Source organism: Sinocyclocheilus anshuiensis, unplaced genomic scaffold (assembly GCF_001515605.1).
Source record: "Sinocyclocheilus anshuiensis isolate Anshui unplaced genomic scaffold, SAMN03320099.WGS_v1.1 scaffold1303, whole genome shotgun sequence".
Classification (NCBI taxonomy): domain Eukaryota; kingdom Metazoa; phylum Chordata; class Actinopteri; order Cypriniformes; family Cyprinidae; genus Sinocyclocheilus; species Sinocyclocheilus anshuiensis.
Window position 1 is genome coordinate 544,694 of NW_015537954.1, and position 6,214 is coordinate 550,907.

Consider the following 6,214-nt stretch of genomic DNA (forward strand, 5'->3'; position numbering starts at 1 on the left):
GTCTCAGCCATATCTCAGCCGTGTCTCAGCTATATCTCAGCTGTATCTCAGCCGTGTCTCAGCTATATCTCAGCCATGTCTCAGCCATATCTCAGCTGTGTCTCAGCTATATCTCAGCCGTATCTCAGCCGTGTCTCAGCCATATCTCAGTTGTGTCTCAGCTATATCTCAGCCGTATCTCAGCCGTGTCTCAGCTATATCTCAGCCGTGTCTCAGCCATATCTCAGCCGTGTCTCAGCTATATCTCAGCCATGTCTCAGCCATATCTCAGCCGTGTCTCAGCTATATCTCAGCCGTGTCTCAGTCATATCTCAGCTATATCTCAGCCGTATCTCAGCCATATCTCAGCTATATCTCAGCCGTGTCTCAGCTATATCTCAGCCGTATCTCAGCTATATCTCAGCCGTCTCTCAGCCATATCTCAGCTATATCTCAGCCGTGTCTCAGCTCTATCTCAGTTGTCTTGTGTGGAGTGAGTGTGATAGTCTCTGATCTCTTCCTCTCAGGATGAGTGTCGTGTCCCGCCGCTCTCTGAGGGCTTGTATGCATAATGTAAAGCTCTGGTACAGTAGAGAAGACAGATGATGAGTCTGGGGTCACACCAGCACAAAGCTCCATTAAAGCAGCTTTTGTAAGACTGGATGTGGAGGGAATACAAGCTGTCAGGCAGAAGAGATGAAGTGCTGAGGGAGAACTGATGAATGAGGGGATACCGGTGTGTGTTGAGACGAACGAATGAAGCTCACATCACAGGAAAAACAGTCAATAATGTGCTTGTGTAGAGCATTTCAGACCTAAAACCGAGAATCCAACCGTGATTTCTCGTGTTCACATTGTGCTTTATACTTTTGAACTTTCTCTTCCTCTGAACTTTTTGACGTCCTCAGCAATTTTTTTACTCAGTTCAGTCTCAAAAACATCTGACAAAACCATCAAATGCTGTTAACAGGGCATGAAATATTGATTACTCGCTCTCCAGCTCTTTCATTGGCATGAAAGGATTATGATATTAACACAGAGCTGAAGTGCCTTTGCTATACGAACGTTCAATTAAGCAGCAGAAAGTACAGTAAAACAGACTCGTATGATAAAGAAATGGCACGTTAGGAGCGTTACACATGAGAGAGGCTCTGAAGGAGAGTTTGATGGATAGCAATGGTTTTCTGAAATCACAAATTCATCAGCATTTCTGAAAGTGTGTATAAGTTTCTTCAATGTCAAACAAGATTTTATCACTCAGTATACTGTCTTATTTTGTGTTTTGTCTTTTCCAGAACAAATGCCTAAATCAAGATGCATATACTTCAGAAGCAAAATGATTTAAGATATTATTATAATAAAAAAGTATTAAAATGAGGTTAAAAAAAATACCTGCAAAAGACCCTTTAAATGTAGTTTATTTTTCTGACCCCATGGACCTTTTTTAAAGCATAAAATCACCTCATTTTGATAATTTTTTTCAAAAACAGGACACAAGTCATTTTGCTTCTCAAGTACAAATATGGTAAAAGAACTTACTGTAACCATTTAAAAGGTTTATATTTTTGGCATTTTGTCTTGTGGAGCGTTAGCTTTTTCCTTCTCAACTTACTGAAAAAAAAAAAGATTTATTACTAGTATTTTTGTCTTTTGTATTTTGTTTTTCTTTTCCAGAACAAATGCTTACGCAGTTTTAAATTAAGATGCATTTTCTTGAGGAGTAAAATGACTTAAAATATTAGGTCTAGTTTTTCTATAAAAATGTGTAAAAAATGTGTTTATGCTTTCAATATCTGCCATTTATCAGCATTGTACTGTAAAATTATATGAAAGGTACTCCCGGTCTTACAGACAAGGTTTAAGTTTAGTTCCAGAATAAAATCATGTCTGGGCTGTTTTAACTGGAAGAAACTTGCACTGACATATCTTATAATTAGTGCTGACAAACGATTAATCGCGATTAATTGCATCCAAAATAAATGTTTTTGTTTACATAGTAGATGTGTGTGTACTGTTTATATTTATTATGTACATATAAATACACACAAACATGTATGTATATATATATATATATTTAAGAAAAATATGTTAAGTTTATATATTAAATATATTTATATATGATATAAATTATAATTATATATGTGTGTAAATACAGGTAAATATTTTCAAAATATATGCTGTATGTGTGTGTATTTATATATACATAATAAACATAAACATACCCAACACACACATATATTATGTAAACAAAAACTTTTATTCCGGATGCGACTAATCGCGATTAATCATTTGACAGCACTAATTATCTCAAGATGAACACTTCTTTTTTTTTTATATATAAGGCACATTTATCAAAACTACTTAAATGTCCTAATTGAACTATGACCTAATCCTGGCTTAATCTAAGCCCTGTCTGTGAATTCAGGCCGCAAGGTTGGGTCTACAGTTTTCCCTGTATATAGTAAAGGGAACTTACTGTTAACCAATTAAAGGGGTTGTAGCATTTTTAGTCTTTTATATTTAGAGAAAAACTAAAACAAAATAAGACAAAAATACTGAGTAAGAAAATGATTTTTCTCAGTGTTTGCTTTTTTCTCCTCAACCCTCATGTTTTCTCTCTGTGTCTGCATATAAAGCATATAAAGTAGCACATGGCAGATAGAGTGCAAACAAACTCCCTTTCAAGGAAAGTCTGTTCACTCGGCAGCCACATTTGAAACGCCTCCGGGCAACTCAAACAAGACCAGATCCTATCTAAATTAATAGGGGAATCCTGAAAACTCAAAAACTGCCCTATGAACTCACAATTCAATTACATATTCCAAATCAGCAACAACATCTGAAATGAACTGCCCCTTGAATGTTGTTTCTTATGCTCAAATAGCATTTAAAATGTTTATTTTTCAAGCTAGACCGGCCAATGCGCATGCACAGTTATATCGCGCTTTATGACTGTGCATTTCTGTGGGAACCGGAGCTTCTAACGGCTGCTGCTGTGATGCAGTGACTTTACCAATCAATGATTGGCTCTTTCATTTAGAAGGCGGGACTATTCTGCCATATGGCACGTTGCAGTTTCTCCCAGTCTTTGTATTTCTACAGTCTTTGGTGAAAACCAGTGGTAATATAAAATATGAGTGAATGTGAGGTAATGTGTTTCTCTGTCTCTCTCTCTGTCTCTCTGTCAGAAGACCGGAAGCTGTTTGTGGGCATGCTGGGGAAGCAGCAGAGTGAAGAAGATGTGCGACGTCTGTTCGATTTGTTCGGCCAGATAGAGGAGTGCACCGTGCTGCGGGGGCCTGATGGGGCCAGTAAGGGTCAGCACCGACACAACTCTCTAAAACACCGCCATCGACCCTCATTCCGCCTCTGTTACTCAAACACACGACTATTCGGGGGTGCGTTTCCCCTACAACGACGTAACTCGCTGATTAACCACCATAGTATGATGCATTGTTGTTGAAACAAACTAGCTAGTCACGACTGATTCCCGCACACTGTTGCATCTCCATCGTTTGAACCACATTAGTTCAATCTCCAGAAGAAAGTTAAATCTAGACTTAGTTTTCTGTATCGAAATAGATCAGTGTTTACCACGTCAGCCAAGAAATACGTATCTTGTTGAAACTACTGTTCGATTATGGTAATGTGATTTATAGAAATTAGGGTTGCAAAAAGGTGGAAATTTTCCAGTAAATTTCGGAAATGTTCCAGAAACTTTCCAGGATTTTTTGGAACATTCCAAGGATTTTTGGAAAGTTTCCAGAAATTTTGCAACCCTAATAGAAATGCACGTAAAGGTGTTCTGGAGCAATTAGATGTGTTTTATCATGCAGCAATTAGATTGATTACTAATACACCTTACAGAGCGCATCATTGCGAATTATACTCCCCTTTTGAATTGGACATTCAATTCAATTCACGTTCATTTGTATAGCACTTTTCACGATGCAAATCATTGCAAAGCAGCTTTACATAAAATGTAAGTTTCTATATTATATTTAGTAATAGCTTATGCGAAATTCACTGCAATGCTTTTATTTACAAAGTTCTGCTGGGGTTATTACCTGCATATCTTCAAAAGTTGCTGATACCTCATTTTAACTAGATCATCTAATTATATTTCCTTGACTATCCCAAGAAAGAAAACTACTTATGGTCGTTCCGCTTTTGAATTTGCTGCCCCAAATGATTGGAATGTGCTACAAAAGTTATTGAAACTAGACACAAATATTCCAGTATGCGCATTAAAAAAATTACTAGTAAGTGCTCTGACCTCGACCTGTAAATGTTTTAACTGAGATTTTATTCTTTTTCTTTTATCATGTGCTTTATGTATTGTAATATATGTTTGTATGTTACTCAGGAGATATTAATTCTCCTGCCAGGCTGTTATTGAAAATAAGAACTTGTTCTTAATGAACTTGCCTGGTTAAATAAAAGTTATAAATAAGTAAAATAAAGTTCAACAGTATAGGGCCATTGTTAATGACACGCATGTGGTGGACTAATAACTTCAGTTATGATTAGAGATGCTTCTGTATTGAACATGGCACCTGATGACTAATTTACTATTTTTTTGTTTCCTGTCAATTTGCTTTATTTGATGTTTGAGTCATACATCATACTCCAGGGTTCCCTTAAGTATTTATGCACATGCACACTCTTCAAAAACATTGCTTATTAAGGACGCGCAAAAATGCATAGATTAAAATGCATTTATATTCTAATAGAATGGAAGAGATAGATTGCACTGCGTGCTAGCTTGCTTATTGTGCCCAAGAGCAGAATTTATTTAAGCCTATGTCTTACTAACAAGAAACTATGCTTTTAACCACAGATCGAGAGCTGTAGTTCCAGCCATGTAAGATTGTGATGCTGATTGCGAATGTTTGTTTGAACTATGGTTTCGTTGAACTATGTTGGTAACGACGGAACTTGCAACCACAGTTGGCTAACGATGCTTTTGGGAAGCACACCCCAGATTGGCTCACTATGAAAACCTGATTGCATATGAATAAGCCCATTTGCTTTGATGCATATATCACTCTTCTGACTGTGAATTTAACATTAACTTAAAATATTAAAAATATTATTAATATTTTTAAGGTTGGATATGCACACAAGGCATGTACATTGAATAAGCTGATTGCATTTACATGCAAAGCAAAGTTGGGATAACAATTAAATCTCTAGTTGTGTATTAATTAACACAGTTTAAGTAGTTGTCTTATTTATTCAAATATGCAGTATGCAATTTAATGCTCTTGACGTGACCCTAACTGGAAGTTAGTGATATCAGACACAAAATTAAACACCTTTTTAACTCTAGATAACTTTTATTTGCCTGATCAATCATGCAGTAGGCTGAGATCATGTGAAAACAATTTTATTTAACTTAAAAACATACTGCTCCGTATGCTTGTATTCAATGCTAAATTGTTGTCACATGGACGCATCATGTTCATTTTGCAAATTTATGTTGCATTTGTGCATTTGTCAGACGCTCATCTGTTTGTTTGATTGATTGGTGGGAGTGTTTGAAACGTGTTGGGATACAGATTATGTCTGCAGGTCTGTATTATGATGATAGTACAGCTGGAATTACACACTTCAGCTTTAACATGGACTTGTTTGTTGATCTAGAGGAGGCACACGTGAGATTACTGGCTCTCTTTAGAAACATCTGAGAAACAAGGGCTTCATTTGCTCTCCGTTTAATTTCATTGCTGTCTGGGTGAAATATTTGAGATAGTAAAAATATGTCATTTATGATTTTCTTTTCTATAGGCAGTGTGTGGCATGTTGGAAACTGCAACAGAGAACTTATTTCCCTAACCATCAGATTTGAAATCCTCAAGCATGCGCTGTCATGTCTAAAGGCTTTCTCATCTCCTGAAGTGTCGTTCTGTTTCGTGAAAGTGAGTCAGTCTCCCCGGCATTAATGCATCTTGTTTGTGGAGAATAAAAGTCATTTTCTGGCGTCCCAGCGATGAATTGCGGCCCGGCCGCTGGACGTTTGGGGTCAGGGAGGTTTGATGATTGTGGGTTTGAGATAGATGTTTGTGCCATGTTTCCTCTTCAGGGCCCTCGCGGCTCCCGGCAAACCTGCTACAGTTATTCTCTCTGGAAAGGTTAAAGCGTTCAGACACAAACACACACACACACACACACTCTCTCTCTCTCTCACACACACACAAACACACACACTCTCTCTCTCTCTCTCACACACACA